Raw genomic sequence first — 23,153 nt, forward strand, 5'->3', positions numbered from 1 at the left:
AGGGGTGGTCCGCAGGCTTTTTCCTATCTCTGGGTCTTACTGTTCTTGGGGGTGTTTCCGTTTCTTTAGCGAAGACTCCTCCAGTTTCCTGACCGGGAGTGTAACCCTGTTTGCTGGCGTTCTGGGACTGGGAAGGAGCAGGGAGCTAATTGTCTCAGCGGTCTGTGTGCAAACCTTAAATGAATTCCCCTAAGTCTGGTCGCGGGACCACCCATGGCCACCCTCCTCATGCCTGGCACCTGTGAATTGGTTCAAGCGCTTAGCACTGCTGGGGGATGGGTGAATTGGTTGTGGGACTGGGTGGGGTCAGGAGCTGGGAATCTAAGCTCTCCTCCTCCTGACTTTCAAACGACCTTCCTGCTTCCACTTCTTCCCTTTCCCTGAAACCACGCCCCCTCCACCACCTGTGCCTCCAGATCCAGAGGCTTCCTGGGCTTCATGGCAAGTCTGCTTTCTCTGGACCCAACTCGCCACTGTAGGCTCTTAGGTATGACATTCCTGCTCCCAGCTTGGTCATTTCCATCTGCTTTTTGCCTTCATTTTGTTCTAAGTTACAAAGATTCTTTAGTTTCATCACAAATGCATCCATATTTCTGACTTTTTTCCTTTTACTATTTGGGATGAATTTAAGAAGAAAAAATTGACAGGAATGTCTTTATCTGATATCTAGAAACTAGTTGGAAACAGTATTAAGTGAAGATCACTGAAAGACATGTAGTCCTTCCATACATCTAGATCATCTAAAGTAATTCTTTGAATTTAGCCTGAGCCACAGAGAGCTGTATACCTGAAGGCTATTGCATTGGCTTCCTGAGTTACACATTAATGTGATGCCACCAGCTTGTAAGTCCCAAGGAACTCATTGCTGTGTGTCCAGTAAGGAAGCTTTGAAGGACATTGATCATTGAAATAAACATTGTTCTCTCGAAAGGATCCTCAAGAGAATTTACTTGTCTTATCTTTGTATACTGTCCAGTTTATTATTATTATTTTTAATTGAGTGATTGGTTTGCTTTTACTCTTTGGTCTGTATGTTTCCCTTTTCCCATTGGCTTCTAGGCAGCTCAGAGCACAATTTTGGGCTTGCTTTTAGCAAGGATATAGAACTTAGTTTTGTGTTCTAGTCTCATTTTTGTTAGCATTTTATCTCCTCCTCTTGTTTACCATTGCCTTTGTTTTTTCTTCCCTCTCACCCACTCCTAATTCTTGTCGTGTTGCTCTGTTTTATATGTGGGTTGCCAATAGCTTGAAATCTTTTTTGTACCATAGAGTTATTGAAATAAGTAAGTAGAAAATTGATAATAGAAATGAATGAATGCATAAATATTCACAATTTTGTATTGTTTGATGTATGCCCTCTTTAGTCACAGATTTGGTCATTTCTTACTATTGGTCTAATTTAATCTTTTCCTTTTATAGATGAGGCAAATGTGGTCTAGGTAAATTGATTTAGTCAACATCAGGTACCTTCAAATTGTTGTGATACCATCACAACCCTCCATCCATAGAATTCTTCGCATTTTGCAAAACCGAAACTCTGTACCTATTAAACAATAACTCTTCATTCCCCACTCTCATGGTAACCACCATTGTACTTTCTGTCTCTATGAATTTGAGTGCTCTAGATACCCCCACATAAGTGGAATCTACAGTATTTGTCTTTTTTTGTGTCTGGCTTATTTTACTTAGTGTAATGTCTTCATGCTACTTGTAGTAGCATGTTTCAGAATTTCCTCCCTTTTCAAAGCTAAATTATATTTCATTGTATGCATAGACACATTTTATTTCTCCATTCCTCTATCGATGGACTCGGGTTGCTTCCGTTTTTTGCCTGTTGTGAGTAATGCTGCTGTGAACATGTGTGTACAGATACTCTTCCTGTGTTGCCCCTTTACAGCCACACCCACCTCCCTCCCCCACCCCCTCATTAACCACTGGCAACCCCTAATCTGTTCTCATTTCAACAGTGTTGTAGAAATGCAGTCATACAGTGTATAACGTTTGGGGATTGGCTTTTTCACTTTGAAGAATTCCCTGGAGATTCATCCAGTGATTGTGAATATTGACTGTTTTTATCGCTGAGTGAGAGTCATACTTTTCAGGTGTACGCACTGGATCACGTTGTCCCAGGGTTTATGTCTCTGCAGTAGCATAATGCAGCAACATCTAAGCTTCCTGCCGTGTCCTCTAAGGCCTGTTGGGATTTGATCTCCAACCTCAGAGCCGTCCACCATCCACCTTCCCTTGCTCACTTTGCTCCGTTCACATGAGTTTCTTGCTCTTATATGAATACTCAACTCTTTTCTGTCCATCCTTTCTCCCCCTCCCCCTGCCTTTGAATTTACTGTTTCTTCTACCTGGAAAAGAAGTAGTTGCACCCCGTCATATAGCTGTTAGCATGTGCCAGGCATTGTTCTCACTTTACACATCAACATATTTAATTCTCACCTCAACCCTATGGGGTAAGTACTATTATTATTACAGTTTTACATATGAGGAAACTGAGGCACAGAGAGATTATATGACTTGCCCAGGGTCACACAGTGATTAACTGGCAGACAAAGCAGGATTTGATTCCAGGAAGCCTCTTACACCCCAGGCTATGTAGAACCCTGGGCTCCCACCCCTATCTCAGCACTGGACCCTTTCCTGTCACTCAAGCATATTTCCTCAGAAAACCTCCAACTGTCAAATCTAAACCAGCATGATCTCTCATGTTGCCGTATTTCTTTTTTTACATCACATATTTGTAGATCCATATACTTTCTATGGTATTTTTTTACAAGTTTTTAAGCTTTGTGTAAATGATATCATACATACACATTGAAGATATGGTTCTAGGTCATTTGTTTGAAATAACTGAAGAGTAATCCATTTTATGACTACATATCCATAATTTACCTACTCTCTCGTTGGTGGACATTTAAGTTGTTTCTAATTTTTTTCTGCTATAGACAATACTGGAATGACCAGTCTTGGGCATGTGTCCTTGGAGACCTGGGCAGAAGCATCTAATATCGAAAGTTCTATACTCAAGAAGGGTCATAGGTCATGAGAATATTCAACTTTACTAGATATTGCCAAGGTTCCATCCAAGGAAGATGCTACCAGTTTATACTCCCACCAGCAACTTACGAGACTTCCTTTTTCTCCACATCAAAGAATCCGATTTTTGTTCTGAGAAGATCACTCTGGCTGCAAAGTTAAAAGTGAGCTGGGTGGGGGTAGGGAGGTGTGCAAGGGGGGTCCTGGCACGTGGAGAGCTAAGAGGCAGGCCAGCCAAGCTTCCTCAGCTCCAGACTGGTGGTGGAGGACTTCCTGAATGGCCCTCTGCTGCCCGTTCCCATTTTCCCTTTGATCATCAGGCTGGCAAGAACAGAGCTATCTGCTTCTTAATAAAATAGCAAATTATGTGGCAACCGAACTGCTGTTCTTTGTAGAAAATTATTATTTATTTTTTATTTAACAAAAGTCAAGGCTGAGAGGGTGCTCCACGGTGCCCTTCTGTGGTTTTAGTGTTTCCTCTGCTTTGGCTCAGCCCCGGGTGGTTTATCATGCACGTGTTGTATTGCGAGTGTGGAACAAATGAAGCTGAGGTATCAAATTAGTACTGTGATCTGTTTTTCTGTCTTGTTGCCATAACAATCTGTGGCTCTTGAAGCAAAGAGAAAATTAGAATTGTGTTAAAGGTGTTTACACCATGTACGCTCCATACTGCATTATTATTTATTGCTATAATAAGTGTATTTAACATTTGCTTAAGGAAGGTTGACTGCTACTGCTTTTTGTCTTGTGGTTTTTCTGCTCATCCTTCCAACCTGGCTTTGCTTTTTTTTTTAAAAAAAAATAATAAATTTATTTATTTATTTTTGGCTGTGTTGGGTCTTCGTTTCTGTGCGAGGGCTTTCTCCAGTTGCGGAGAGCGGGGGCCACTCTTCATCGCGGTGCGTGGACTTCTCACTGTCACGGCCTCTCCCGTTGCGGAGCACAGGCTCCAGACGCGCAGGCTCAGTAGTTGTGGTGCACGGGCTTAGTTGCTTCGCGGCATGTGGGATCTTCCCGGATCAGGGCTCGAACCCGTGTCCCCTGCATTGGCAGGCAGATTCTCAACCACTGCGCCACCAGGGATGGCTTTGCTTTTGACCTTGACGTTTCCTATAGTTCTGAGCAAGAAGGATGCTCCACCACCTTGGGACTCCTTCTATTTATTCCTCCCCTTCACCGCCCCCCACCCCAATACTTGGGGCTCTTTCAAGTCAAGAGTCTTGTTAGAAACAAAACAGGACTTGAAATAAGTTTTCCTCCTTTGTTTGCCCCATTCCTGCCTTCTAAACCTGAACTGGAAGTTCAGCATCCTCTGGGAGAAATGAAGAGAAGCTCAAGGGTGGAAGAAAGGAGAATTAGAGCAATTTATGCCTCAGAAGAAGTGCAGTGGAAATCAGTATGGCACGTGGAGGCTCATGGTGCGGGTCCCCTAAGATCTCCCTCCATTCCACTCTATTCCCAAGGTCAAGTGCTCCACTGCCCAGAGCCCTCTTTGACTGATGACCTTACTGCCCCAGCCATCACAAGCTGCAATCTGCCGGGACACAAGGTGGCTGAAATGGTGGGGCTGGGGTGGTGGAAGCCCCTCCCCCCACTAACTAGATCAATTTCCGCACGTGGATGCCTGCGTGGGACCGTCCAGTGTTGTAAGCTCCTTGAAGGCAGGCGCTATTCCTGCTACATGTATCAGCCTACAGTTCCTAGAATAAGGCTGGGCACACACGAGAAACTCAAGAAGAGCTTCATTCACGGATTGTTTGGGTCATCGTGGTAACACCACTAAAGAATATTCTGGTAATGAGGGAAGGTGTGTAAAGATGTTTATTAGTTATGCCCATTTTAGAGCATCTTTTGCTCCAGAGACAATGGAATGAAAAGGGATATTTCTGACCCTGAAGAGTCCTCCAGGTGACCTGTGTCTATTTTCTTCTTCTGTGGGGAAGAACGTGGGCAGAGGGGGGACATGGGTTACCTTCACCCGGTGACTCTCTATGCCGAAAGAGCCAAAGATGCCCTAGGTGATGACAGATTTTTAAAATATCCTGTTATTGTCCTTTACTGCCCAGGGGACCTTAAGTCAGGTCTAAAGACCAGGGTGGGATGTGAAGGCCATTTCTTGTGCCAGTCTCTTCTGGAGCACGATAGACTCAAACCTAGGATGGTCCCTGGTTACGTCAGCAATACAGGCAAAGAAAGCCCAAGAAAAATCAACCTTTGTCTCAAGGCCAAAGTTTTTTTCTTCCTCAAATTCTTGCACAGGGGCTTCCCTGGTGGCGCAGTGGTTAAGAATCCACCTGCGAATGCAGGGGACACAGGTTTGATCCCTGGTCCAGGAAGATCCCACATGCCATGGAGCAACTAAGCCTGTGAGCCATAACTACTGAGCCCGCGTGCCACAACTACTGAAGCCCACGTGCCTAGAGCCCGCGCTCCACAACAAGAGAAGCCACTGCAATGAGAAACTCGCACACCGCAACAAAGAGTAGCCCCCGCTCGACGCAACTAGAGAAAGCCTGCGTGCAGCAACAAAGACCCAACACAGCCAAAAATAAATAAATTTATTTTTAAAAACTTGCACATGGGCGTACACGCGAGTATACACACACACATACACACACTTGAAAGGAGAAAGAGGGTGAAGATGGCTTTGGAGTCCAGGTTAGCCTGTGAGCCGTCACAGTGTTATCACACAGGAGGCAGCTGCTTGTGACTATGGCAACTTGGATCCCGAGGGAGGAGTGTGAAATGGAAGGAATATTAATCACGCTGGTGGGGGGAAGATGCAGGAGTGACAGGAGGGTCTGAGATGGTTGGGTAAGGTTGGCTCTGGGTGCGTCTTTGGAAAAAGCACATCATGTCTTTTAGGTTTCCTGTCTCTTCCTTCAGAGCCCCTCTTTTCTTCCTGGATGCCCATCCTAAGTCCTAGGGCAGAAGCTCTTCTAGAACTAGGGGTGTGGTGGGCAAAAGACAGGAGGCTGAGCCCAGTCATCCTCAAGCACCAACTCTTTGTGTTTATGAATGACCTGTTAGAAATGTCCCAACTTAGTCACCTTCTCTCAGACCTTTCTGAGAAGTGTGAGTAAGCACAGTAAATTCTTTTGTCTCAGTGGATTTAAATTGCTTATAAGGTGTCACATCCACTACTTCAGTTCAGTCAGCAATTCTGACCATAAGGGTTAATATTGTAGTGTGTTTATTTTCATGCCACGCCCTTGACTCAGGTGTAGGGAGAAGTAGCTTGTCCAGGTTCGCACAAAGAGGAAACACCTGACTTCAGAGCACTGCGATTCTGCTTGCTTCAACAAGCACAGTGTGTATGTGTGTGACCAGGGAGCACTGGAGCTTTGCTGACTTTTATTTGGTTGAATTCCCTTGTGTCTGCATGGTCTGAATGTCAGTGACTGAAACACAGTTACAAGAGAGCAGGTTGCAGTAACTGTACTTACACTTCCTAACTTATATAGGACATGACGGTTTTGTTTGTTCCAAATAAACTCTTCACAGTATCCTGCAAATAAAACGCGTCTCTATTGTGTGCATTTCTATTGGTGTGGGAAGATGATATTGTGAAATATTAACATAATCTTGCTCCTCACAAAGACACACGTGCACCTGGTACCCCATGGCACTACCCTGATGGAGGGTAACAGAAAACAGGCCTTTCCCAAAATAGGGTTGCCAGACTTAGCAAGTAAATATACAGGATACCCAGTTCAATCTGAATCAGATAAATGACAAATACTTTTTAGTAAAAGTATATTCTATGCAGTATTTGGGATATACTTGCACTAAAAATTTATTTGACATTTATCTGAAATTCAGATGCAATAGGTGTTGTGTATTTTCTCTGGCAACCCTATCCCAAATGAGAGTGAAATCAAAGAATGAAAGTAACATGCTTGGCTTTTAAGTTTAAAAACTGTGGTTTAGTATAAAACAGAAACACCAGGAAGATGAAAACTCTGTCCTGCGGAAAGGACAGAGGGCTGGAGCCAGGGAGGAAAGAGACAATAGTGCCTGTAGCTGTTTCCCGCGCCTCCCTGCGTTCCACACAGAGCTACAGCGCCTTCAGATACCCTGGGGTACCCAGGAGCAGCCAGGGCTTGGAAACCGGGACAAAGGCGCGGCCTGTGGCGGCCCCGCCCACTCACCCACCCCGCCCCCGTCCCCTCCCAGAGTGCCATGCGCCAGAGACGCCATGTCCCAGGGTTCCTCGCGGCCCTGCGGGTCAGCCGACCTGGTAGGAGTTGAGTGCTGTCTCCGGGGCTGGACCCAGCCGCGGTGGGACCTACACTACCCGAGCCGGGGTCAGGGTTGAAGGGCGAGGTCAAGGACCGGCTCCTGCGGACGCGGGAGGAGGCTGCCTGCGCGGAGTTCACTCTTGGCCTACCACCAGGTAAGCCGACCAGGCCTGTAGAGCCTGAGCAAAGCGGGGCAAACACAACCTAATATACGCGTTTACCTAGAAAACCTGAAACTGATGAGATTCAAGGTGAGAACAAGGGCGAAATGAGAGGTTGGGAGCGGGAACACCAATAACGGGTATTGTGCACCCGAATTCGTGGTCCGGGACGTTTGCCCTGCCTGTTTGGGGTTGCTGTGGGAACCATGCTGGCCTGCGGAGGCCGGGACGCCGGGAGGGTGTTTCCGTCTCCACGTTGTCGCGTGCGGTGTTCGAGGCAGCGGTCTAGTGACCCTTAGGCCTGGGCTGGCAGATACACGAGCGGGCAGGAGCATCTCCTCCTGCCCCCTGCATATAGCAGAGCACTCGACAGTGGCCTGTGCCCCGTAGCCACCAGGGGATGAAGCGTACTCGCCCTCCTGATCCGTGCTTCTATCACCTGTGCGCCAAGATAGTCATTAGGGAAACCACGGAACCGAACTATTGCGCCGTTTGCTGGCTGTTTGGCCTTAAACGAACACATAACACCTGAAACTGTTTGCTTCCCTCTAAAATGGAAACAGTAATGCCCCCGTCGTTGGGTCCCTCTGAGGATGAGATGAGATAATGTGTATAGAACCAATATAGTGCAATGCCTGGCACATACCTGAGGCGCCCAAGGTCCCATTTTGGGCAGAAGCGATTTGTCTTCGGCGCCCCCCGGCCACATCCTCGCTCCTCCTGCGCTCGGGCTCTGTATCGTATTCGATTACATCACCTCACAGAGAAGGGCCATTCACACTTCCAGGTGGAACCGTGCGTTGTTGTGTAACCGCTTCCAGGATCGTTGCCTTTTCACCTTGTATCGAATTGTGCAATGCAAGGCTTCAGGTTCTAAGTGGAGCTTGTTAGGGAGCAGGTTTTTGGAGCAGGGAGCCCTTCCCCGCTGGGGGGGATCAGAGCAGATGGTAGGCGCAGCCCGAGAGGAGTGTGGTGGCGCTGCGCTGGGCGCTGTTCTGGGCCCTGCTCCTGGTACAGGGTGATGCTCTAGTGTCTCCAGCAGTTGGCAGGGAGATGTCTGGGTTCTTGGAGCCTGCGGGCAAAACAACAAGCCGTGATCCTGTGGACTTTCAGGGTCACGCTGCCGCAGATGTCTGTTCTTGGCTGGGGTGATGAGCCTCAAAGTGGAAAGTCAGCAGGAAGAGAATGGGTCCTTCACACAGTGAGGGACGTGATTGATGTGCATTTGGTACAGTTTTCAGCTGCCAGAGAGGGAAGGCAGCTAGTCAGATGAGCTCATCCTACTAGAGATCTCGGCTGGACCAGGTGTGGGTAGAATCATAGCTCCAGGTAGGACATTTTCTTATGCTGGTTTTGAGGCAGCCATTTTGACATAGGCATGGCAAAAAGGAAAAAATGAAGTTTTTTCTTTTTTTTTTTTATTACCAGGTAATGTGCATATAAGACACTGCTGACCCTTAACCCATCCTGAACTTCTTCCTTACCCCCAAGTGAAGCTCGGGTGTACACTTAAGCCAAGCATGGGATAAGGGTGTTGAAGGGTGTCAGGGGTACGGTGAGGGTTTTGAGCATGATAGCTGGTAATGAAATAAATGTTGAAAATGTCTAGGCTTATACATTTAGCTATGTCACTATTTTCCTGTGTCAGGTAACCATTTCAAGCATAGAGTTTAATGGTTGAGTGTGGAGCTCGACAGTCCCCTGGCCCGCATGGAAGAGGGAGGAGGGAACTGGCTCCACTTGTTAGAAATCCCAGGCTTCTGTCGTCAATTGGGGAGAGGAGGAAGGCAGCCGAGGCAAATGGGCTTTGAATGGAATATAGCCTCAAGACATTACATCCCAGCTTTCCTGGAGTCCCCACGGTGATCTCCTCTTGGGGACAGGAGAAATAAAACCCCTGCATCTTATTCAGGTGTCAATGAAAAAATGTTGCCTGCTATATTAGTAAACAAAGGATGCTACAGCCATCAAGCCATCACACTGCAGCCACCCGCAGCTGTGCACCCTGAGGAGACTCAGGATGAGAAAGCACAGGACACTGCCCCGGATAGCTGAGGTGCATATCAAAGGAATGATTTCAGTGAGCCCAGACTCTTGCGTCTTCCCGTACACAGAAAAGCGCTAACTTCCTTAACTTGAGATATCTGGTTTTCTTTAATTAACAGTAATCTTTTGATGTTCCTACACCTGGTCTTTGTTGTGAAAATTCCTGTATACCCTGGGTCCTCCTTTACCTCTTTGGAGCAGTCCCTCAGCTATCTGAGAGGTTGTGTCCCGGGCTTAAGTCCTCAGTTTTGTCTGCCGAATAAAACATAACTCTCAACTTTTAGGTTGTGTATTATTTTTCAGTTGACACAGGACAGGCCCCTTTCCCTCCTTTTGATGCTCTTGTAGGGTGAGCCCAACCATCCCCTTAACTAATGACCACCCAGATTCATGTCTCCCACATCTGTCTCTGGCCCTGCCTCCTGAGATCAAGACCAGGAGAGATTTGAGCATGACATGAACCTACTTGATAACCCACAACCCCTCCCAGGGTATGCTTCTACTCCTCCTGTATCCATCTCAGGGATACTGCCACCACCTTTGGCCTTTTCATCCCTCACACCTAATTATTTTCTTTCTTTCTTCTTCTTCTTCTTTTTTTTTTTTTGCCATGTCTAAACTTTCTCTAAATGTCACACCCAGTATTTTGCTATGTTTGAAGTACCTTTAAACCTGTTTTCCTGTCCTCTAGTCTGACTGCTCTTTTCTTCTCTGCTTACCTGAACTATTATCTATCCTTGCGCCTAGTCTTTTCCTCTTCAGCTCACTTCCCACACTTATCCTCCCCTGGTTGATTGGTTGTTTTTAACATTTGTGCTCCTTAATTCCTGTGGAAGAAACCTCAAGGTCCTTAGTTTGGGATACAGGACCGTTAACAATCTAATGGCAACCTCATTTCCAGTGCATTCCCCGTCTTCCAACTTAGATTGCACTCTAGTCAAATCAGGCTACTTCCTGTTTCCCAACCAGGCCCGGTCTTGGCTGCCATCATTCTCCACTTCTCTGCTTGGTGAAATCCTACACGCATTTTAGGATTTCTGTCGATTTGGCTGTGGATTCTCTCCTGAACCGTCCCTCACCATTAGAAATATTATTCTGTCCCTACTCTCGGTTCCAGAGTCCTCACTTGCTCCTTGTTCAGTACTTAACATACTGTGTCATAATTATATACCCCTGTCTCCAACGAGTTGGTAATCTTCCCATGGAGAGACCCGAGCCCCAGAATTCTAAAGGGCTCGATTCTCAATTAGCAATAATTGCGCCTCGGATAAACCTCATTGGCTACGATACTGCCACTGCGCAAAGCTAGGGCTCGATTCTCTACCAAAGTGTGTCTTAGAACACTCATTCTGCTGGATGTTAATCAACATTATATAGTGCTTATAGTGTTGTCAGTGCTGCTATAAATACTTTGCATGTAGGTAGGTATTATTATTATCCATTTTATAGATGAAGAAACTAATAGCTAATAAGTGGGAGCGCTAGCTAGGATTCAAATGCAGGCAGTATTGTTGCAAAGGCCATGCGCTTAACCTGACATGATTTGAACCTATGACATCACACTATATTGTCCGTCAGTTTAATAGGTATTATATGATACAGGGGTTTGTTTGTTTTTTTTTCCGTACACGGGTTTCTCACTGTCGTGGCCTCTCCCGTTGCGGAGCACAGGCTCCGGACGCGCAGGCTCAGCGGCCATGGCTCACGGGACCAGCCGCTCCGCGTCATGTGGGATCTACCCGGACCGGGGCACGAACCCGAGTCCCCCGCATTGGCAGGTGGACTCTCAACCACTGCGCCACCAGGGAAGCCCCAAGAGTTTTAAGAATGAATGCCCTATTTAATAAACACTGGGTTAAGCAAGTTTAAATAGGTGGATCTTTGCTTCTTGGAGCTTTTCATATGTTAATACACATTGTGAATTTCCAAGAGGAGGCTGTAGTTAACAGCATTTCTCACACCATCTAAGCTACCAAACCCTATTGTTTCCCATAGATTACTTATCTTGCAGGTTAATGTCTGTGCAGTATAATTTGGAAAATATTGCTTTAGATCAGTTTTTCCAAATTCATGCCACATTGTAACTTAATAAATTATCCAAATTTTAAACTGGACTATTGTAATAATATATGTGAATATTATATATTTATATTTATCCCATTCTTTTTTACCCTCAGTTTTACTGAGATATAATTGACATACATCACTGTATAAGTTTAAGGTGTATAGCATAATTGTTCAACTTCTATACATTGTGAATTGATTACTATAGTAAGATTAGTTAGCATCCATCATGTCATATAGGTACAATAAAAAGAGGCAGCAAAAAAACCCTGTTTTTCTCGTTATTATGGGAACTGTTAGGATTTATTCTCAACAATTTTCATTTATTCCATACAGCTGTGTTAACTATGATGGTCATCATGTGTATGTTACATCCCTCGTACTTATTTTTCTTATAACTGGAAGTTTATACCTTTTGACTATCATCTCCCCCTCCCTGCTCCCACCTCTGGTAACCACAAATCTGATCTCTTTTATGAATGTTGGTTTTTTTTTTTATTCCAAAAGTGAGATCATACAGTATTTGTCTTTCTCTGTCTGACTTATTTCACTTAGCATAATGCCCTCAAGGTCCATCCATGTTATAGCAAATGGGAGGATTTTTTTCATTTTTTTATAGCTGAATAATATTCCATGGTATGTATGTGTGTGTGTGTGTGTGTGTGTGTATGTATATCACAACTTCTTTATCCATTCAGCCATTGATGTTTCCATGTCTTGTTATTGTAAATAATGCTGCTATGAACATAGGGGTGCAGATATCATTTTTAAAATAAATTTATTTATTTATTTATTTATGGCTGTGTTGGGTCTTCGTTGCTGTGCGCAGGCTTTCTCTAGTTGCAGCAAGCAGGGGCTACTCTTAGTTGCGGTGCGCAGGCTTCTCACTGCGTTGGCTTCTCTTGTTGCAGAGCACGGGCCCCAGGCGCACAGGCTTCAGTAGTTGTGGCACGCGGGCTCAGCAGTTGTGGCTTGCGGGCTCTAGAGCGCAGGCTCAGCAGCTGTGGGGCACGGGCTTAGTTGCTCCACGGCATGTGGGATCTTTCCGGACCAGGGCTTGAACCCGTGTCCCCTGCATTGGCAGGCGGATTGTTAACCACTGTGCCACCAGGGAAGCCCCCAGATATCGTTTTGAGTTAGTGTTTTCATTTCTTTTGGATATATTCCTTGAAGTGAAATTGCTGCATCATATGGTAGTTCTATTTTTGAGGATCCTCCATACTGTTTTCCACATGTACCGGTTTATAGTGCACAAGGTTTCCCTTTTCTCCACATCCTCATCAAGCATTTATTATTTCTTGTCTTTTTATAATTGCCATCCGAACAGGCAGGAGTTGGATATTGTGGTTTTGATTTGTGTTTCCCTAATGACTAATGATGTTTTTTCATGTACCTGTTAGCCATTCATATACTGTATTTGGAAAAATGTCTGTTCAGGCCTCTTGCTCATTTTAAAAATTGGATTATTGGTTTTTGTGCATTGAGTTGTATAAGTTGGTTATATATTTTGGATGTTAACCCCTTATCAGATGTACGGTTCACAAATGTTTTTCCCCATTCTGTAGATTGTCTTTTAATTTTGTGGATGATTTCTTTCACTGTGCAGAAGCTTTTCAGTTTGATGTAATCCCACTTACTTATTTTTGATTTTGTTCCTTTTGCTTTATGTGTCATATCTAAAAAATCATGATCCTTGGATCCATGATCCATGTCAAGGAGCTTTTTCTCTATGTTTTCTTCTAGGCGTTTCGTCGTTTCACGTCTTACATTTAAGTCTTTAATCCATTTTGAGTTAATTTTGGTGTATGGTATAAGATAGGAGTCTAGTTTCACGCTTTTACACGTGACTGTCCAATTTTCCCAGCACCATTTATTGACAAGACTGTGTTTTCTCCATCGAGTATTCTTAGCTCCCTTGTCAAATATTAGTTGACTGTATATGCTTGGGTTTATTTCTGGGCTCTTGATTCTGTTCCATTTATCTATTTGTTTATATGCCAGTACCATACTGCTTTGATTACTATAGCTTTATAGGATAGCTTGGAATCAGAAAGTGTGATGCCTCCTGTTTTGTTTTTCTTTCTTAGGATGGCTTTGGCCATTCAGGGTCTTTTTAGTTCCATATAAATTTTAGGATTGTTTTTTCTACTTCTCTAAAAAATGCCATTGGAATATTGATAGGGATTGCATTGACTGTTGATGGCTCTTGGTGGTATTGACACTTTAACAATATTAATTTTTCCAATCCGTGAACATGGGATCTATATCCATTTATTTGTGTTATCTTTGATGTCTTTCATCAGTGTCTTGTAGTTTTTGGATTTTAGATCTTTCACCTCCTTGGTTAAATTTATTCCTAAGTATTTTGTTGTCTCCAACGCTATTGTAAATGGAATTGTTTTATTTCTTTTTCAGATAATTTGATGTTATAGAAATGCTACATGACTTTTGCATGCTGATTTTGTAGCCTGTAACTTTACCACATTTGTTGATTAGATATAACAGGTTTTTTTGGTGGAGTCTTTAGGATTTTCTAGATATAAAATCATGTTGTCTGAAAATAGACACAGTTTTACTTCTTCCTTTCCAATTTTGATGCCTCATATTTCTTTTTCTTGCCTGATTACTCTGGCAAGAACTTCTAGTACTATGTTGAGTAGGAGTGGTGAGAGTGGGAATCCTTGTCTTGTTTCTGTTCTTAGAGGTAAAACTTTCAATCTTTCACCATTGAATATGATTTAGCTGTGGGATTATCATATATGGCCTTTATTATGTTGAGGTACATTCCTTCTATTCCTAATTTGTTAAGAATTTTTATCATTAATGGATATTGAATTTTGTCAAATGCTTTTTCTACATTTATTGAGATGATCATATGATTTTTTCTTTCATTCTAGTAATGTGGTATCACGTTGATTTGTGTGTGTTGAACCATCCTTTCATCTCAGGTATAAAACCCTCTTGATCATGATGGATGATCCTTTTTATGTGCTTTTTGATTTGATATTATTTTATTGAGAAAGTTTGCATCTATATTCATGAAGGATATTGGTGTGTTGTTTTCTGGTAGTGTCCTTTCTAGCTTTGGTATGAGGGTAATGCTGCCCTTGTAAAATGAGTTTGGGAGTGTTCCCTCCTCTTTGGTTTTTTGGAAGAGTTTGAGAAGGATTGGCTGTAGCCTTCTTTAAATGTCTGGTAAAATTCACCAGTGAAGCCATCTGGTTCTGGACTTTCTTCACTGGGGTATTTTTGATTACTGATTCAATCTCCTTATTAGTAGTTGGTCTGTTCAGACTTTCTATTTCTTCCTGAATCAAACTCATAGTTTGTATGTTTCTAAGAATTTTTTTGTTTCTTCTAGGTTGGCCAGTTTGCTAGCATATAGTTGTTCATAGTAACCTCTTATGATCCTTTGTATTTTTGTGGCATCAGTTGTAATGTCTCCTTTTCATTTCCTTTTTTTAAAAAAAATATTTATTTATTTTTAGCTGTGTCAGGTCTTAGTTGCGGCATGTGGGATCTTTCGTTGTGGCGCACGGGCTGTTTGTTGCAGCACGCGGGCTTCTCTCTAGTTGCAGCTTGTGGGCTCTCTAGTTGTGGCAGGTGGGCTCCAGAGTGCATGGGTTCTGTAGTTGTGGCACGTGGGCTTAGTTGCCCCCACAGCATGTGGGATCTTAGTTACCCAACCAGGGATCGAACCCCCCATCCCTTGCATCGGAAGGTGGATTTTTAACTGCTGGACCACCAGAGAAGTCTTGTCCTTTCTCATTTCTAATTTTCTTGCGTGGGTCCTCTCTTTTTTCCTTGATTAGTCTAGTTAAAAGTTTGTCAACTTTGTTTATCTTTTCAAAGAACCAATTCTTAGTTTGGTTAATCTTTTTGATTGTTTTCCTGTTATTTCATTTATTTCTGCTCTAGTCTTGATTATTTCCTTCCTTTTGCTAACTTTTGGCTCAGTTTGTTCTTCTTCTAGTTCCTTAAGGCGTAGAGTTAGGTTGTGTATTTGGGATCCTTCTTGCTTCTTAATATAGACATTTATTGCTATGAAATTCCGTTTTAGAACTGCTTTTGCTGTATCCCATAAGTTTTGATACGTTGTGTCTCCGTTTTTGTTTACCTCAAGATACTTTTTAATTTCACCTTTAATTTCTTCTTTGATCTATTGGTTGTTTAGAAGAGTGTTATTTAATTTCCATGTTTTTATGAAATTTTCAGTTTTCCTCTTGTTATTGATTTCTAGTTTCATACCATTGTGGTCAGAGAAGATACTTGGTATGATTTCAGTGTTCTTCAATTTGCTGAGGCTTGTTTTGTGGCCTAACATGTAGTTTATCCTAGAATATGTTCCATGTGCACTTGAGAAGAATGTGTATTCTGCTTTGTAGGATGGAATGTTCTATATATGTCTGTTAGTTCCATTTGGTCTATAGTGTTCAAATTCACTGGTTCCTTATTGATTCTCTGTCTGGATAATCTATTCATTTTTAAGAGTAGGGTATTTAAAGTCCCCAACTATTATTGTATTGCCATACCTTTTCTTTTAGCTCTTCTACAATTTTTGCTTTATATATTTAAGTGCTCTGGTGTTGGGTGCATAAATATTTAGTTGTTATATCTTCTTGATGTATTGACCCCTTTATCATTATATAATGGCCTTCTTTGTCTCTTTTTACCATTTTCAGTTTAAAGTCTAGTTTGTCTGATATAACTGTAGTTACCCTTTTTTGGTTTGGTTTGGTTATGCTTTACTTGAAATATCTTTTTCTATCCAATCACTCTCAGTCTCTGTGTGTCTTTAAGGCTAAAGTGAGTCTCTTGTGGCAGCATATTATTGGATCTTGTTGTTGTTTTTTTTAAAATCCATTCAGCCATCCTTTGTCTTTTGAGTGGAGAATTTAATCCATTTACATTTAAAATAATTATTGATAAGTAAGGACTCACTATTGCCATTTTATTAATTGTTTTCTGGTTGTTCTGTAAGTTCATTGTTCCTTGTTTCTTATCCTGCTGTCTTTTTTTGCGTTTTGATGTCTTGTGGTATCACTGTGCTTTGACTTCTTTGTCACGTTCTTTTGTGTAATTACTACAGGTTTTTTTGCTTATGGTTACCATGATGCTTACATAAAATATCTTAAAATTATAACACCCAAATTTAAACTAGTAACATAGCTTCAATAGAATTCCTATGCTTTACACTTTTATTTCTCCCCCTCACATATTAGGTTATTGATGTTACAGTTTACATATATTTTATATTGTGTAACTAAGAACAGATCATTGTAGTTTTGGTTATTTTTACTATTTTTTTTAACTTTTAGAGTTGCAAGTGAATTATGTACCACTATTGCCTTATTACAAAATCTAACTTTGACTATATATTTACTATTACCAGTGAGTTTTACACTGCCTCATGTCTTTATGATGTTAACTAGTGTTCTTTTATTTCCACTCAAATAATTCCATTAGCATTTCTTGTAAGGCAGGTCTAGTGGTGATGAATTCCCTCAGCTTTTATTTGTTTGGGAAAGTCTTTATCTATCCTTCATTTATGAAGGACAGTATTCTTGGTTGACAGTTTTTTTCTTTCAAAAATTTGAATATGTCATCCCATTCTCTTCTGGCCTGAAAAGTTTCTGCTAAGATAATCTGTTGGTAGTCCTATGGGGTTCTCTTGTATGTAACTTCTTTCTTTTTTCTTACTGCTTTAAAAAATCTTTTTTGTCTTTGACTTTTGACAATTTAATCATAATGTGTATTGGTGTAGCTCTCTTTGGGTTCACCCTGTTTGGGATCATTTGGGCCTGTTGTATCTGGATGTTTAGTTTGGAAGTTTTTAGCCATTATTGCTTTAAATATACTTTCTGTCTCTTTCTCTTCTGGAATTCCCATGATGTGAATATTGTTTCTTTTCATTGTGTCCTATAAGTCTGTAGGCTTTCTTCACTATTTTTCATTCTTTTTTCTTTTTGCTGTGACTGGATAATTTCAAATGTCTTATCTTCCAGGTCATTGATTCTTTCTTCTGCATGGTTGAGTCTGCTTTTGAAGCGCTCTATTGAATTCCTCAGACACTTCTTGTATTTTTCAGCTCTAGAATTTCTATTTGTTTGCTCTTTTTTGATGGTTTCTCTTTCTTTGTTGAACTTCTCATTTTGTTAACTTCTCGTTTTGTTAATACATTGTTTTCCTAATTTCATTCAGTTGTTTTTATTTTCTTGTATTTCACTAAACTTCTTTAGGGGGATTATTCTGAATTCTTTGTCTGACAATTCATAGCTCTTTATTTCTTTAAGGTCAGTTATTTGAGCTTTATTAATTTCTTTTGGTGGTGTCATATTTTCCTGATTTTTTAATAATCCTTGATTCCTTACATTGGTGTCTCCTTTTCCAGACTTTGCAGGTTTGCTTTGGTAGAGATAGTTTTTATCATTAGCTCAGTTTGGGTTTTTACATATATCTGCTGGTAATGTCCTTGGACAGGTGGGGCCTGCTATAAGGTCTGATTTTGGTGAGGCAACTGTTTGAACTGTGAGGTTGGGGTGAGGGGTGTGTGCCACTGGCTGAGAACAGCTGGATAGAACTGCTAGCTTGTTCCCTGTCCAAGTGAGGCTGTAGGATGGGCTTTGTGGTTGCCTGGATTCTCTGTTCAGGCTTACTAGATGGTCAGGACTGGGTACTATGCTCAGCAGTAGGTGGGGCTAAGAATTAGCTTCCCTGCAGTTTGAGGACCTGAATCAGGCAAGAGTGTACACTGAATATTTCTGGTCAGGTGATGCCAAGGCTTTGCTCTGCATAGAGGGAAAGCCATGGGCTGTGCTCTTTGTTCAGGTGTCACTGTAAGAAGGGCTGTTGGGTGGGCTATGCAGCTTGCTGCGTGCTCTGGTAAGACTCTCTGGTCTGGCAGGCTGAAGGCTGTATCCAGTAATGAGTGGGGTTATGAATTAGTTTCTCTGTCTGGGCACAACAGAAGCAGCTCCAAGGCTGCTAAGGTTCTTTGTGGTCTTGGTGCAAGCTAACCCATGCCCCAGGTGGTCCCCTGGCTGAACAGGGCCACTGGTTTTGTTTTTTTGTTTTGTTTTTTAAATTTATTTATTTTTGGCTGCGTTGGGTCTTCGTTGCTGCACGTGGGCTTTCTCTAGTGGCGAGCAGGGTCTACTCTTTGTTGCGGTGCGTGTGCTTCTCATTACGGTGGCTTCTCTTGTTGCGGAGCAAGGGCTCTAGGTATGCGGGCTTCAGTAGTTGCAGCATGTGGGCTCAGTAGTTGTGGTGCACAGGCTTAGTTGTGCCTTGGCATGTGGGATCTTCCCGCACCAGGGCTTGAACCCGTGTTCCCTGTAATGGCAGGCAGATTCTTAACCACTGTGACACTAGGGAAGTCCCGGGCCACTGGCTTTGCTTTGGGGGTGATCAGCTCTGCCTAACTGCCTCTTGGCTCAAGCATTGCCGGGTTATGCAGCAGGTTCCAGGTGTTCTTGCAGCTCTTTATTTCACATGGGGCTGGGGGCCATACTCTGCAGCATGTGAGTTATGACTCAGCTCTCCTGCCTGGGTGGGACTGGGTGGGCCCACTTCAGGTAATTCCCAGATTTTCCCAAACAAGCTTTCTGGTGAGGGGATGCAGGGGGCAGGAGCCATCCTCCACAGCAGGTGGGGCTGACTCAGCTCTTCTGCCTGGGTGTGAGCAGACCAGCCTCCAGGGCCAGCAAAGCTCACATGAGGACCTGAATCAGGCAGACCTGCACCTTGCTGAGTTCTCTGGTCACACTGCACCACCACCTTGGTTTTGCAGGTGAGCAAAGCCACAGGTAGGGACTACTACTTAGGTTCTGCAGGTAGGAACTTGGTCTGCCAAGGTCCAAGGGCTGGTTGCTGGAACCCCCTCCCCACTTCTTCATCATGATCAGACTCCCCGTGACTGAGCCTCACGGATTCCCATGATTCCTATGGGGTGAAGCTAGAGTTGGGGCTCCCACAAAGTGCCCTATTGTGCTAGGGAGGCTGGATGTCACCCCTGGGCTCTCTTTTCTCACTGGAGGAACCGGAGGCTCTGGGAAGAGCTCTTGGCATGGTGCTGTGCTGCTCTGGTCTGGGAGAGGGGCATGTGGTCCACATGTGGCTGCTTCTCCTACCCTTCTGTTGCAGTTTGTCTTATCTCTGTGGTGGTGGAGAGTGGGGTGCTGCAGCCTCACTTTGTTCCCAGGATTCTCTCAGTGGTGTCTTGCCCATGATAGTTGTCAGCTGTTCTTGTAAAGGGAGTGAAGTCAGGAATGACCTATGTCACCTTCTTGGTCATGTCACTCCTATCATATTCTTTAGTGACAGAGTCCTCAGTGTTTCCTTTTTGGTTTGTTCTAGCCAATACGTGACTGGGCTGAAGGGGATTACTAGGAGTAGGGGTATGTCTAGCCCTGTAGGGGAAGATGAACCTGGAATGTGGAATACACACAGTGGGATGGGAAGGTGGGAGCTGGGTGAAGAGCAAGCTTCTGGGCTTGGGACCCTGGAGCTCCAGGAGGATGTTGACTGCACCATCAGCTCTGCAGGACATTTTCTCATGCCATAGCCCCATCCTTCATTCCCGCCGAGACTCTGTCTCCCCTTACCAGTCCCCTCCCTGCCGCATTGTACTCCTTGATGGGAAGGCTCCCATTTGTTTCAGGTCATAGTTTTTTAAGTGGTGAAGTTATTGGATGGAACACATTCTGTAGACTGCTAAGAATGTGCCGTAGATGGTCAGTTGGGAAACACGACTCTTGAGCACATAGGGCCACTTTGCTCAGCTCTGCCCTGGGTAGAGACGTTGGTGTTGAGAAGACTTTCCCAGCTCTTCCACCCCCATCACCCAGTGTATTTCATTCTTCTCTAGGACAGACCTTTACGCTTTAGCCAGGGAGACATTGTGTCTGAGTAGCACTGAGCTCCGTGAAGGACTAGAAGGTCTGAAACAGCTGCCATCTGTTTGTGGCTCTTCAGTACATAATCCTGTGCGGGTGCTGTGGTGACATAGTGTCCACTGCGGGGAGAGAGTGTTTTGTTTGGACCATCTGCTCTTGCTGGTTTGAAGGGTTTCTCCTTACTTGGCAGATATGCTAATCAAGACAAAGTCCTGGAGGCAGGGCCATGTATTACTTTCTTTGCACTGCCAGCCCCTACCCGCGTGCCTCGCGTGGAGTGGCAGCTTAATACATGACTTCTGAACAAATGAATGATTAGTGGATTATGCATTAGCCTTGTGGTAGCTGTTGACAGGTTGGGACACATTACTTGTATTCAAGTGCATTTCCTGGATGCCTGGAGCTACATGGCATCCTGGCAGCAACATGGACTGTTTGCCTTCAAGGCTGTTCTGATGACTTAGTTGTACTGTACTGCTTGTGGGCTGGCCCGGGCCCCATCCTGCTCCAGGCACTAACTTGGCAGGCTCAACAGTAGCTGCAGCTGAGAGGACGTGAATTGACCTGCTTTTCAGGAGTGCCTTAGCATCCAGTGCCTCTAGTCATAGTTTTCTATTGATTTGTACTCAGGTCAGTGGTCTGGTCTCTTAGACATGAAGAATATATCTAGGGACAGTCCCTAGGTATAAAATATTCCTGAGAGGGTACAAAATTTAGCTTAAGAAAAGATGACAGTAGTACTCAAGGTAGTTTGACCTAATTGCAGGAATGTTTTTCCACTCAGGACCCAGTAGCTGATTAGCTCTGTGGCAACAAAGCAGAGCCTGCATATTTGGGGTGCACGAGCAGTTGAGTGTTCTTCCTCACCCCCATCTGTGCCCCAGGCCTCCCATAGTGGCTCCTGACTTCTGCCACCAGTTTCCACCATCCTCATCCCATCCCATAGTCAGACTTCTCTCCACAAGTATTTCCTGAGTTGTCCATTTCATAAGGAATGCTTTTCCCTCCCTAGCAAGGTCACCTGCTACATCCATCCACCCACCCATCCGTCCATCCAACAGTTCTGAACACTGACTATATGGCAGGCACTGTGTTGAGGCACTGGGGATACAGCGATGAATGAGACACAGTCACTTCCTTCAAAGAGCTCACAGTCTAGCTTGGGAGACAGACGTAAGCAACGTGTAAACACACAGCAAATAGTGAATGTCATGATGCGTCGCAGACGGTGAACTATGGGAACACAGAAGTGGTAGAGAGATGAGGAAAGGAGAAGGAAGGAGAGAATGATTCCAAAGACAATAAATGTATGTCACGGGGCTTAGGTAATGGTGGCCCTGTCTGAGTTCCCTTCTTCTAAAGCAGTGGTTTTTAACCTTTTGTGCTTTTAGTAACAAGATTGTATTTCTAAATAAAATTCTGCATGGACCACCAATAAATAAAACAAGCAAAAGCAGAGCGCCTTTGGTTAAAGTGGGCGTGTGGTGACGTGGTCTAGCAAGCTCTCTACTTGGCTCTATCTAGGCTTCTGAGCTCTGACCCCTGCTCTTCCCAAGGTGGTCAAAGACCTATAGGTTCTGGTTGCTACTGAGGACACAGCTTTGTCTTGGAAGGGCATAGAACCTACAGGCTTGTTACAGGCGAACCTCCAGGTGATTTTGTCATTCCCACATAGGACCTAAACTGGATGGCTGGGCTTTTCTTTTGGGTAAGAGATACCTAAATATAATACTTAAAGGTAGGGAGGGGTGGATTCGAGTGAGGAATCAGTTTCCTTTTCTGAGGATGGAGTTAGTTGTTGTTCCCCAAGGCTTAGGGCAGCCTAAGGGTGGGTATGCCTCTAGTGTACAGTTTCTCACGAGGGGAAAAGCCTGTCCTGGAGCTTGTTGGTGCAGAGATGTCTGCTGGAGGAGCTGCGATTTCTGGTCAGACCTTGTCCATAGCTGTCCAAGGAACCCAGGGAGAACTGTGGGGCTCTCTGGGGATGGCTGAGTGCATACCTAGCAGGAAAAAGTAATAGACCAGGCCAGTCGAGGGGAGCTTAGCCCACCATGTCGGTAGATACGAACACTGCTACTAACTGGTTGACCTTACTGAATACTTACAATGTGATGGATCCTCATCTCGGCGTTTTTTAAGTATTGGCTTAGTTAATCCTCATAACAACCCCTTGCAGTAGGTATTATTCTTATGCCCGTTTTGCCAACGAGGAAATTAAGGCACTGAGAGGTTACACGGGTGATGAGTGCTAGAGCTGGCATTCCAACTGAGGCAGCGTGGCTCCAGAGAGTATGCCTAAGTATTGAATACTTTCCCTACCTTTAACACCAGCTTCGCGATTGAGGGGTCATCTAGCGTCTCAAAGCTGGGGACTTTTATTTGGGGCTTTGATCAGTTGCAGAACACATACTATGTCTTTTATATTTTTGTATGCAATATACATATTTATATATTTTTTATTTTTAAAAATATCCTTCAGATGTGGGCAGGCAGTAGTTGGTGCCAGGCAGCTTCACTGCCAGTAGCGAAAGGTTCAAAGAAACGGTGCATTCCCCCTAAAGCAGCTCCCGCCTGACAGACCCTCAGACCCTCAAGCTGTGGCTCTGAGCTGGACTCCCAGCACGCAGCCCACGGCTGGTGAGTTCCGGAGTGGGGGACGATGGAATCGGGGCTGCAGACCTGAGAGCGGAGTATGTCGGTGT

At 43.9% G+C, this 23,153-nt stretch overlaps 1 pseudogene; it reads right to left on the reverse strand.

Annotated features, from left to right (window-relative positions):
* Positions 1 to 10,672: 10,672 nt before the first annotated feature.
* On the reverse strand, positions 10,673 to 10,800 carry LOC114905366 (annotated as a pseudogene).
* Positions 10,801 to 23,153: the final 12,353 nt, after the last annotated feature.

The sequence above is a fragment of the Monodon monoceros genome, unplaced genomic scaffold (assembly GCF_005190385.1).
Source record: "Monodon monoceros isolate NGI ecotype Baffin Bay Population unplaced genomic scaffold, NGI_Narwhal_1 Super_Scaffold_21, whole genome shotgun sequence".
Lineage (NCBI taxonomy): Eukaryota > Metazoa > Chordata > Mammalia > Artiodactyla > Monodontidae > Monodon > Monodon monoceros.